Here is a 12,030-nt window from a genome sequence, read left to right on the forward strand (position 1 = left end):
GCAACAAAATAAAAAACCACTGAAACGATACAATATTTAAAAACCTAATGTTAAACTCCATCTTGTAAGTTTCTGCGTACTTCATATTGTAGGCTCCATGCCCAGTGACGAGCCTAATGAAATCAAGACCTGAGCTGAAATCAAGAGTCAGCTGCTTAGCTGACTGATCATGACCATGATCAGGTCATGATCTCAGGGTTGTGAGATCAAGCCTGGAGTGAGATCAAGCCTACAGTCGTGCTCTGTGCTCAGTGGTGAGTCTGCTTTCACTCTTCCCTTGCCCCTCCTCCTACTCTCTCAAAGAAATAAATAGTTAAAAAAGAAAAGAATGCAGTGAAGTATTTTCAGCTTATTAAAGAAATTGTCAGTGTGGCACAAAAGAAAAAGCAATAGGTTTAAGAATCAAACATCCTAATTTCAAGCTCTTTTTCTACCACAAATTAGCGAAGTCATCACTGTACAAATTACTGAAACTCTCTAAGCCTCAGTATCCCCATCTTTAAAGTGGGGATAAAGGGGTGCCTGGCTGGCTCTGTTGGAAAAGCATGCGGCTCTTGATCTCAGGGTCCTGAGCTCATGCCCCACATCGGGTATACAGATTACTTACAATATAGGATGATAAGTACAAGGACAGAGGTAATCATAGGATACAGGACACAGAGAAGTATACAGAGGGCACAATTCTTGGCATTAAGAAAATAAGCAACAAATATTGTTTCCTTTCTTCTAATTTTCTCATTTCACATTCACATTTAAAATTCTTATAACTTTTAGAACAGGTAAGCAGTCTCAGTTACTTTCATATTAGAACTTTTAATTTTAATTTTTTTAAAAAGGATTTTATTTTTTCATGAAAGACACACAGAGAGAGAGGCAGAGACATAGACAGAGGGAGAAGCAGGATCCCTGTGGGGAGGCCGATATGGGACTTGATCCCAGGATCCTGGGATCATGACCTGAGCCAAGGGCAGATGCTCAACTACTGAGCCACCCAGGTGCCCCATATTAAAACTTAAAAAAAAAAAAAAAATTGAATCAACACACAAAATTTCATGAACACAGCATCAAACAATTCTCAAATCTGAATAAACTATTAACATATCAAATTGAATCAGTGCTTTTTAAGATCTTTTCATCTTATAATGAAAAATACACTTCTAAAGAACAAATAAACTTCAACATATTTTAGAAGATGGTAAGGTTTCACTGCTCTAAGTTTCAGTGAACTTCTCTAACATTCTTATCTTTTAGTTAGGTACTAATCAGAAAAGCTTAAGACCTAACCTATTTAAAATACCCTTTGAGCTCCTTGGACAAATAGCTGATCCTAGGTCTGGGACAGGGAAAGTAGAGATGAGCCAAGAGCATCAGATAGTGCCAGAAAGTAAAGTAATGCTAAAAAAAAAGAAAGAAAGGAAAGAAAGGAAAGAAAGGAAAGAAAGGAAAGAAAGGAAAGGAAAGGAAAGGAAAGGAAAGGAAAGGAAAGGAAAGGAAAGGAAAGAAAAGAAAAGAAAAGGAAAGAAAAGAAAAGGAAAGAAAAGACACAAGTAGGAGGCAGCCCTGGTGGCGCAGCGGTTTAGCGCCGCCTGCAGCCCAGGGTGTGATCCTGGAGATCCAGAATCGAGTCCCACATCGGGCTCCTTGCATGAAGCCTGCTTCTCCCTCTGCCTGTGTCTCTGCCTCTCTCTCTGTGTGTCTCTCATGAATAAATAAATAAAATCTTTAAAAAAAAAAGACACAAGTACCAAAGAATAAAATAAATAGCCATGAATCCATACTGATAAAAATAAATGTTTATATAATTAAATAAATGAGTAAAGAATTCCAAATAATTTAAGTAGATATACCTCCTCCAGGAGGTGGAGCTTAATTCTCTTCCCCTCCAGTACAGACTGAACTTAATTACCTGCCTCAAAGAATAGAGTATGGAAAGAGTAAAACATAATAACTTCATCAGCCATAAGTTATGTTGATGTCACTTGCCCCATGGTGTGACATGATGAGGAAAATATTTCACTTCTCTGCTACTCTTTCCCCAAATTCATCAGCCTCGTGTAAGAGAAAATATCAGATAAACCCACATTCAGGAACATCCTTAAATATCTGGTTAGTACTCTTCAAATGTTCCAAGGTCATGAAAAATAAAGTCTGAGAGACTATACCATGTTGGAGGAGATGAAGGAGGTTTGATGACTAAATGCAGCATGGTATCCTAGACTGGACTGACCAGAAAAAGGATATTAGTGGAAAGCTGGTGAAATCCAAATAAACTTTATAGTTAACAGTATTGTACCAGTGTTAATTTCTTAGTTTTGGTAAATGTAATATTGCTACACTAATATTAGAGAAACTGAGTAAAGGGTATAAAACCGTAGTATCTTTTCAACTTTTCTATAAACTAGTATTATTCAAAACGGCACTTTTTAAAAATACCCTTGATAAATATTGTGGGTGTTTGGCGGTTCTAGATAGGAAAGGATTTCAGGTACATACACATGAGGAATGTTCCTATGCTGAAAGGCTCCTACGTCAATTTCAATTCTAGATCTGCGATGACTCAGGCTAATCATGAATGCCACCACCAACCTCTGCCCAATCACCTATTTCATTATAAAAACATAAAAAAAAATAGTATGTATGAATACACCCAAATTTGGAAAGAAGCCAACTGAGGAAGAAGGTAGGCAACCTCAGAGAAACTCAGAAATAAACACTTTACTTACTAATGCAGGAGCTCAGCAAAGAGGGCTTCTAGGGCTTATTACATTTCTAAGGTCTCCAGGCTAATCTGGGGGATGAGAAGCAGCTGAAAGGAGTGTAATACACCTAGGATTTGGTATAGAACATTTCATGGGGCCTCGAAGAGAAAACAGAGACGAGGTCCCCCATCAAGATTTGCCTCAGTCTCAGTGAGTGATTTTTGCAAGTAGAAGTGAATCATGTCATGCTTGGGGCAGGTGATCAAGAGGTGGTGTGTCTTCACGTTCTCTTCACCCATCTGCTGGCTGGATGCAGCGCATTTCAAAGCCCTACAGGATGGTTGAGCCATAAAATGAAAGAAGTCTGAGTCCCCCAGTCATCACATGAAAGGCTATTTGGTCACCAGAAAAACCTACATCCTACATCCTACTTTACTAAGGAGTTGTGTAGACACCTGCAACATGTAGTTTTAAAAAGTGCAAAACAAAATGACCTGAACCTCTTAGTATCATTCACCTTTTCTTTAGGTTATATTCAAAGAGAATTAATACGTTACATGAAAAAAATAAAAAAAGAAGAAGAAGAAAGAAAGAAAGAAAGAAACAAACAAACAAACAAACACCGGAATTTCAGCAATTACTTTCATTTTATTTATTTTTTGTTTGTTAAATCCAAGTTAAACTAAATATAATATTTAGAGAAAATGTATAATATATCATCCTGCTTTCATAAAATTATTCCTATTCACGTTTTTGCTCACTCTATCTGTATATATGCACAGAAAAGTCTCTAGAATAATGTTCATTAGATGTATTTCAAATATCTGGAGTAAGTGTGTGTGTGTGTTGCCTTCCTGGTATTTTTCTATGTTGCTAAAATTTTTACCAATGATGATATAACCTTATAATAACCCCATAAGTACTGCTATGTTCACTAAACTGATGAGAAAAGCACAGCTAGGGGATCCCTGAGTGGCTCAGCAGTTTAGCGCCTGCTTTTGGCCCAGGGCATGATCCTGGAGGCCCGGGATGGAGTCTCATGTCGGGCTCCCTGCATGGAGCCTGCTTCTCCCTCTGCCTGTGTCTCTGCCTCTCTCTCTCCTTGTGTCTCTCATAAATAAAATCTTAAAAAATAAAAATAAAAAATAGGGATAGCCTATGTTACCTGTATAATAAGCATATATCATACTTATTTTTTAAAAGGGTGTAGGCTGGGACACCTGGTGGCTCAGCGATAGAGCATCTACCTTTGGCTCAGGGCGTGATCCTGGGGTCCCGGGATGGAGTCCCATATCAGGCTCCCTGCAGGGAGCCTGCTTCTCCCTCTGCCTCTCTCTGCCTCTCTCTCTCTCTCTCTCATGAATAAATAAATTCTTTTAAAAAAATAAAAAATAAATAAAAGGGGGGTAGGCTATATCAGGAGAGCACCTGGAAGAAGTAGCTACTAATGTCTAATGACATGTGCCAGTGGCGAACATGAAAAATCTCATGGTAGCCACAAAATCTCTATGCTGGGCATTTAAAGAGGCTTATTATTTATCAAGCATATCTAATGTCAGCCTATCTGAAGCAAAATTGCACAAGCAAATCTTAGGAATTTGGTTATTAATGTTCATTTCAGAAAACCTGGAAGATTGAAATAGTCATAGTCACTCCATTATCAGTATGTCTCAGAAGAGACAATACCTTGGGATAAAATGCATGCACTGGCTTAACTTCAGCAGAACGTCTCTCAGAAAGCATTTATATCAGAAATTTAGAGAAATTTGTGTGTATATTTTAAACTAACACAGAATTGGCTTTGAAACAATTTGCCAAAGAGCCATTTGTTTTAAACTGGGAAGAAGTGCTGAATATTTAGTGGAAAGTATGCTAAACTGACATCTGCTACAACTTCATGTCATTTTAAATATCATATTCATTAATGACTAAGACTTAATGTCTTTGTAAATTAATCCTGCTTAGTGAGTCGGAATATGCTATTCTTATTCCCATGAATGTTCAAGATATTGGTTGCAGCAACATATGGCATCTCATACACTAAAATTCTTCGGGAAAGCACAGTTTTTAAAGTGCAGGAATCTGTTACCAAGGAAAAGGGGGAGGGGGAGGAGGGAATGACACACATACTTTCTCAAGCTGTAGAAGATATAACATTGAAGTATCTTTTTAAAAACAAAGGCATTTTCCTCAATAACATCCTGAGATGTCAAATTTCTCAAGTAAATCTTCCACCCAAAGTCATCCTTTGAAGGAAATCAATGAATGCTCTTCTTCTTTCAACAAGAACAATCAACTGTTTTTGCCTTTCCAGAACAACCAGCTGGTTAACCAAATACAGAGAAAAATCAAACTTCCCCAGTCACCAGATGTCTTAATTTGGAACAGTTAGTAGCAATGTGGAATAATCCAAAATTTTGAGTTGGTACTATATGTTTACTATTTCTTTTTCTAATTCTGAATAGACGCTTTTAAAAATTAAGCAAATGTGTTCCCTTAATAGCTGCAAAAAAAAAAAAAAAAAAAGGTAGGGGGATAAAAAGAACCATTGTCTATAGCCTATAACAAATTGATGTTAACATCAAAGAATCAGCCACTTGAATATTCTGTGTTATAGTTAGAAATTGATACATCTTTAACTCAAAAGTCCTAAAGAATTACCCTATTCAATAATTCAAAAACAATTCCTGAAGGACTGACATGTCAGGCCTAGAAAAACACACTGGATACAGTAAAGAACATAAGTAAAGTCCCTGCCTTCATAGAAGGCAGTGGGGTAACAGACAGCCATACAGACAAATAACTAAATGTAATAATGAAAACAGTTGAAGTGTTATGAAAAATAATATTGCTTAAGGCAAGAAAAATGAGGCAGGAAAGGCCTTTTGGATATAGCCATTAAAGGAAAGCCTCTCCCATGAGGTGACATTTCAGCTAAGACAAGAAAGAAATGAGGAAGCAAGGTGTTGGACTGTGTAGGCTTAAGAGCCTCCTGGGCGGAGAGTCGGGAGTGATAAGTGCAAGTGGTCCACAGCAGCTGAAGCTGAGTAAAAAAAGTGGTATAGGAAATAAAGTCAAAGAAATAGCTGGAAATAGATAAATAAATGTATCTTAAAAAAAACCAAAACCCAAAAACCAAAAAAACATGATCTCAGATCATGGGATCAAGCCCCAGTATCTGGCTTTATGCTCAGTGGGGAGTCTGCTTGGGATTCTCTCTCTCCCTCTGCCCCTCCCCCAACTCATAAGTGTGCTCTCTTTCTCAATATAAATAAATAAATCTAAAACAAACAAACGGTAGCTGGAACCAGATAAGAGCTTTGCAAGGTCAAAACTTTAGATTTTATTTTCAAGTGAAAAAGAAGGCTGGTTGAGAGCAAATGAGAGACGTTTGTGGAGGGATTCCTCTGGTTGCTGCCTGGAGAACGAACGGACCTTAGGGCAGGAATGGAAGTAGTGAAAAGGCTTGTGCAAAATTCTGGGCAAGGGATATAAAAGTGGAGAGAAGTGGCTGGATACAGGCCATAATTATGAAAGAAGAATAAACAGAATTTCCTGAGACTACAAATGGGGTATGAAAAGAGATGACAAAGACGAATGAGGCTTCAATTTCTGGCCTGAGCAACAAAGCCAATGTTGGCATGTTGCTTTTAAGAAAATTAGAAGATGATTAATTAGACAATTAGACAAGTATCCAATTGTTTAAACAGTCTTTACTGATCAACTGCGCTATATTATTAGTACACTGGAATTCTAAATGGCAATAAAAAACCATATTCTACCAGTCAATGCAACAATATAGAAGAATCTCAGAATTGTTTAGTGACAGAAGTCTGACACAGAGGAATACTATTGTGATTTCATTTACACAAAATATAAGAACAGACAAAATAAGTCTATAATGGTAGAAATCAGAATACTGGTTATCTTTTGAGGGGGATATGGACTGGGAATGAGAAAGAGAGAATTCTGTGGGTGGTGATTACGCACAGGTATATTCATTTGAAAAACAAATGAACAAACCATTATGGAGGAAAATGACCCCCTACCTCCACCATGATACTCATATTGACTGAAAAGCATCAACAGTTGGTGAAGGAAGAAGACAGTGTTGAGAAATCCTTTATTTGGCATAGGAAGCAGGGTGTGCTAAAAGTTAAGAAGGAACAATAAGGAAAACTCTTCAGCATATCAAGCTGAACACTAAACACAAGATAATTAACAGCCCATAGCTGAAGAATTTCAAATCTGTGGTGGACTGAAGGTAACCATAGCAACAACAAAACCTAAACCAGGGCAGCCCTGGTGGCTCAGTGCTTTAGCGCCTGCTTTCAGCCCAGGGTGTGATCCTGGAGACCCGGGATCGAGTTCCACATCAGGCTTCCTGCATGGAGCCTGCTTCTCCCTCTGCCTGTGTCTCTGCCTCTCTCTCGCTCTCTCTGAATGAATAAATAAAATCTTAAAAAAAAAAAAAGGAACACTATACTGCCATAAAAAGGTATGAAGTACTATTAAATGCTACAACATGGATAAGCCTTGAAAACACTATGCTAAGTGAAAGAAGTCACACACAAAAGACCACATATTGTATGAATCCATTTATACAAAATGTCTAGAAGAGGCAAACCTATAGATCAAAAAGATTAATGGTTGCCAGGGGTTGTGGGAGGGGCAAATTAGAAGTGACTGCTAATAGATACAGAAAAACTATGTAAGTCAGTGAACCAAGAATGACATTTTTAAAGTACTCAAAGGAAAGGAAAACTTGTCAATACAAAACTTTGTACCCAGCAAAAATATCTTTCAAAAAAGAGGATAAAAGAAAAACCATGAGACAAAAGCTAAGAAGAATCACTGCCAGCAGAGTGCAAAACAAGAAATGCTAAAGAAAGTTACTCAGCCACAGTAGTACTGGAAATCTAGATTGACATGAAGAAATAAAGAGAACTGAAAATGGTAAACATGAGGATAAATTTAAGACTTTTTTCTTTTAAAGATTTTATGTATTTATTCATGAGAGACACGCAGAGAGAGAGGCAGAGACATAGGCAGAGGGAGAAGCAGGCTCCATGCAGGGAGCCTGATATGGGACTCAATCCCAGGACTCTGGGATCACGCCCTGAGCTGAAGGTAGACACTCAACCACTAAGCCATTCAGGCGTCCTTTTTGTTTCTTTTAAAAAAAATTTTGGGTCGCTCAGTTGGTTAAGCATCTGACTCTTGAATTCCATTCAGATCAGGACCTCAGGATTGTGAGATTGATCCCTGCATTGGGCTCAACATTTAGCATAGAGAGTCAGCTTGTGATTCTCTCTCCTCTCCTTCTGCCCCCCACCCCCACCCCCCACCCCTGACCCTGGTTGGGCACAAACTCGCTCTCTAAAATAAATTTTAAAATGTTAAAAATTTTCTAAAAAGCAATTGACTTTTTTAAAAAAAGATTTTATTTATTTATTCATGTGAAACACACAGAGAGAGAGGCAGAGACAGAGGCAGAGGGAGAAGCAAGCTCCCTACGGGGAGCCTAATGTGGCAATCGCTCCCTACGGGGAGCCTAATGTGGCAATCGATCCTAGAACCCTGGGATCACAACCTGAACCATAGGCAGATGTTCAACCACTGAGCCCCAATTCCTAAAGCAAAAAATAGTAACAATATATTACAGTGTTATTAAAAGTCAAATATTTGACAGCACTAGTAAGAGGATGGGAGGGAAGAAATTGAAACATATAAAAGGTTGTTACAATATAATTAAGTATGATATTATTTTAAGGTAGACTTTATTACACAAGTTAAAGAAGTATATTGTAAACCCTAGAGCAACAACTAAAGGACAAAAGTGGCAAAATTAACAAACCAATAGCAGAGGTGCACATGGGTGGCTCAGTGGCTTAAGTGTCTGCCTTTGGCTTGGGTCATGATCCCAGGGTCCTGGGATCAAGCCCCACTTCAGGATACTTGCTCAGTGGGGAGTCTGCTTCTCCCTCTCCCTCTGGCCCTTGTTCATATTTGCTTGCTCACTATCTCTCAAATAAATGAACTAATAGCAGAAACAAAATGTAATGATAAAAATAAAATAAAAGGCAAAAGAAAAAAGGAACAAATAATTGAAGAGAAAAATAGAAAATCCAAAAATACTTAGCAAGATAGATGTATATCCAATCATATCAATGATTACATTAAATATAAATGATCTGAAAACCTCTTGAAAGGCAGAGATTCTCAGGTTTGTGAAGGGGAGAGGAGAGGCAAGACCCAACTATATGTTGCCTAAAATAAACCCATTTTAGATATAAAGTAGGTTAAAAGTAAATGGATAGAAAAAAATATGCCATGCAAACACTAATAAAAGAAAGCTGCAGTGGCATATTAATACTAGACAAAGTCAGAACAAAAAATTCACTCAAAATTGATCATAGACCTAGGTGCCTGGGTGGCTCAGTCAGTTGAATGTCGGCCTTTCGCTCAGGTCATGATGCCAGGGTCCTGGGACTGAGCCCCACATCAGGCTCCCTGCTCAGCAGGAAGCCTGTTTCTCTCTCTGCCCTTCCCTACCGTTTGTGATCTCTCTCTCTCACTCTCTCAAATAAATAATAAAACCTTAAAAAAAAAAATTGACCATAGACCAACATGTGAGAGCATGAAGTACAAAATTTCTGGGAAAAAATAGGGAACCTATGACTCTAAGTTAGGTGGATATTTCTTAGAATACAAAAAGTATGTACCAGGGCTGCCTGGCTGGCTCAGTCAGAAGAGCATGCAACTCTTGATCTCAGGGTCATGAGTTCAAGTCTCAAATGTGGTGTACAGATTACTAAAATAAATAACTTAAAAACAAAAACTACATACCAGAAAACAAAATTTTAAGTAATTAAAATTTAAAACTCCTGTTTTTTCAATAAGAGTGATATAAAAGATAGTTCATATGAGAATTTCATAGTTTAGACAGCTTGCTGAAAGGTGTTATGTGTGGTGTGAATGTGGGAGTGCCTTAACAGAAGTAAGCTCTTTCATAGCCATACTGAAGCGGCAGTAGCAGATACAGCTGTAAGGTATGGAGGGATATTTTCAGGCTCCTGGATCTAATTTTTGGTTGTAGTAACTTAGAAGTCAGTGATAGCCCTTATGTTTTTACTAAGTACCGTGAGGGTGTTCCCTTCCCTTTCCGACAAAAAGGAAAAGGGTAGCTGATAATTTGGGTGTTTCAGGTCAGGTTTATTTAGCTTTCCTTCAAGGTCTTAAAGACCAAACTATCTTGATTATCCCAAGGGTATATGTGGAATACAGGGGGCTGAACCATTAAGGAGAAATTTGGGATCCAATTACAAAACCAGCTAGCCCAAGAAAACTCTGGAAGTGACATTTGGTTTTAGGGTTTGGAAAGTTTAAAATGCCTCAAAGCTTAACAGGATCTAGTTATAGTCTTAAAAAACGAGATTAAATGCCCTAATGGGGGTGTCTGGGTAGCTCAGTTGGTTAAGCATTGGCCTTTGACTCAGGTCATGATCCCAGGGTCCTGGGATTGAGCCCCGAGTTGGGTTCTCTACTAAAGGGGAGCCTGCTTGTCCCTCTCCTCCCTGCTCATGCTTGGTCTCGCTACCTCTCTCTCATATAAATGAATTGACATCTCTTAAGATAAGTAAATAAATAAATGTTCTAAATATTGAACCTCAGTTTGGGTAAATTGCCTTTTGAGACCTTATGTCCTTTAATGGCTTAGAGTTTCAAGAGGTAAACTCTCTTTCTGTGAGAAGTCTTGGGAGAGGAAGCAAATAAGAAAATCAGCCATATATTACAGTAATAGAGCCTCCAAAGAATTTGTCATTTAAGCCAGCCTTTAAAACTTGTGAGAAGACTCTCAATAAAGCCCTTGAGGTATGATTGTCCAGGTATGTTCTTGTCCTTCCCAGGTAAAGGCAAAAAAAACACTATCCCTATTAACAAGGACCTTAAAAAAATCCACTCCATAAGTCAACTAGAGTAAAAAAATATGCTTCCAATAGGGACAGATACCAATAGCATGTGGGGATTAAGGATGACTGGATAATAGCAGGGATTTATGTTGTTATTTATTGCCCTAGATCTTAGACAAATCTCTATCCTCAGCCATTGGATTTTTTATGGGCAAAATAGGATATTACAAGAAACAGTTGCAAGGGATGATGAGTCTTTGAGCCCTATAGAGTCCTCTATTAATAAGTCTTATGCCCTGTAAGGTTTATTTACAGGGTATTGTTTTTTCTTGGGAGAGTTTTCTGAGAGGTCAATCTGGGTCTTAGTGGGAGGGGCACTACCAATTCTATGTCTGTTGAGGATTCTTCTCAAAGTTCAGGTTATCAGGATTAATAGTGGGGATGAATCCAAATATACAAAGTTCAGACTTACTTGGTTTGCAGAATGTGAGTAAAGACAATGGGGGTTGAATTTTCCTGAGTGGTGGATTCAAACTCAAGGGCTATTTGCCTTTTTGAGAAAAAAAAAAAAAAAAAAAAAAGGCAATATTAGTTTTCTCCAGGAAATCTCTTCCTAAATGTATGGGAACTAAATCACTGAGGAGAAATGGGTAATTCACTTGCAAAGGTTTGGTAAAAATACAGGGGCTGAGAAATAGGCACATATTGTGGTTTAAGACTCTGTACTCCCACTATTTGAATATATGTATTATTTAAAGGAAAAGACTCTTTAATTGTAGGGGAGTTGTGTACTGATAGTGTAGCTCCTATATCAATTTCTAGCAATCCATTTTCTAATGGCCAGGTTTTTTTGCAATAATGATATAGTCTGGTAAGATGGATTTGGAATTTCTATTTGTTAAAGGTAAAAACTCAAAATCTTAGTTGTCTTTTTTCTGCTGTCACGTTCTATGGTGCAAGCTAATTGATTATCCAGATTGACAGCCAGGAGTACACACTATCTCCCATTCTATGTGGGTTCTTTCGACCAACAGAGACAAGTCCCTGTTTACACCATTTATGAACATGGAATTAAAAGCCACCCAAGTGGGGGCACCTGGATGGCTGAGTCAGTTAAGCACCCAGCTTGGTTTCAGCTCAGGTCATGATCTCAGAGTCAGGAGATTGAGCCCCGAGTTAGGCCCCCCAATCTGTGCTGAGTCTGCTTCAAATTCTGTCTCTCTCTCTGCCTCTCCTCCGTCTCACACATGTGAGGTGTACTCTTGGTCTCCTTCAAATAAATAAATCTTTAATAAATAAATAAAGCCACCTGAGTAGATTCAACACTATGGAAAGTCTAGGATTTTTAAAATTGATTTTTGGAGTCTGCTTTATTAGTCACAGATTTGGTAATAATTCTTTAAATTTCCACTGTTAAC

At 38.1% G+C, this 12,030-nt stretch overlaps 1 protein-coding gene across 9 annotated transcripts in view; it reads right to left on the reverse strand.

Moving 5' to 3' along the window:
• WDR89 (WD repeat domain 89) overlaps positions 1-12,030 on the reverse strand; it is a 35,772-nt gene that overhangs the window by 12,718 nt on the left and 11,024 nt on the right. For 5 of the 9 annotated variants that reach the window (XM_072838875.1, XM_072838877.1, XM_072838874.1 and 2 more), the window contains exon 2: positions 11,085-11,162. The exons of the other annotated variants lie outside the window; for them this stretch is intronic. The gene's annotated coding sequence lies outside the window, so the exon portion shown is untranslated. The remainder of the gene's footprint in view (positions 1-11,084; positions 11,163-12,030) is intronic. 9 annotated transcript variants of the gene reach the window in all.

The sequence above is a fragment of the Canis lupus genome, chromosome 9 (genome assembly GCF_048164855.1).
Source record: "Canis lupus baileyi chromosome 9, mCanLup2.hap1, whole genome shotgun sequence".
NCBI lineage: Eukaryota > Metazoa > Chordata > Mammalia > Carnivora > Canidae > Canis > Canis lupus.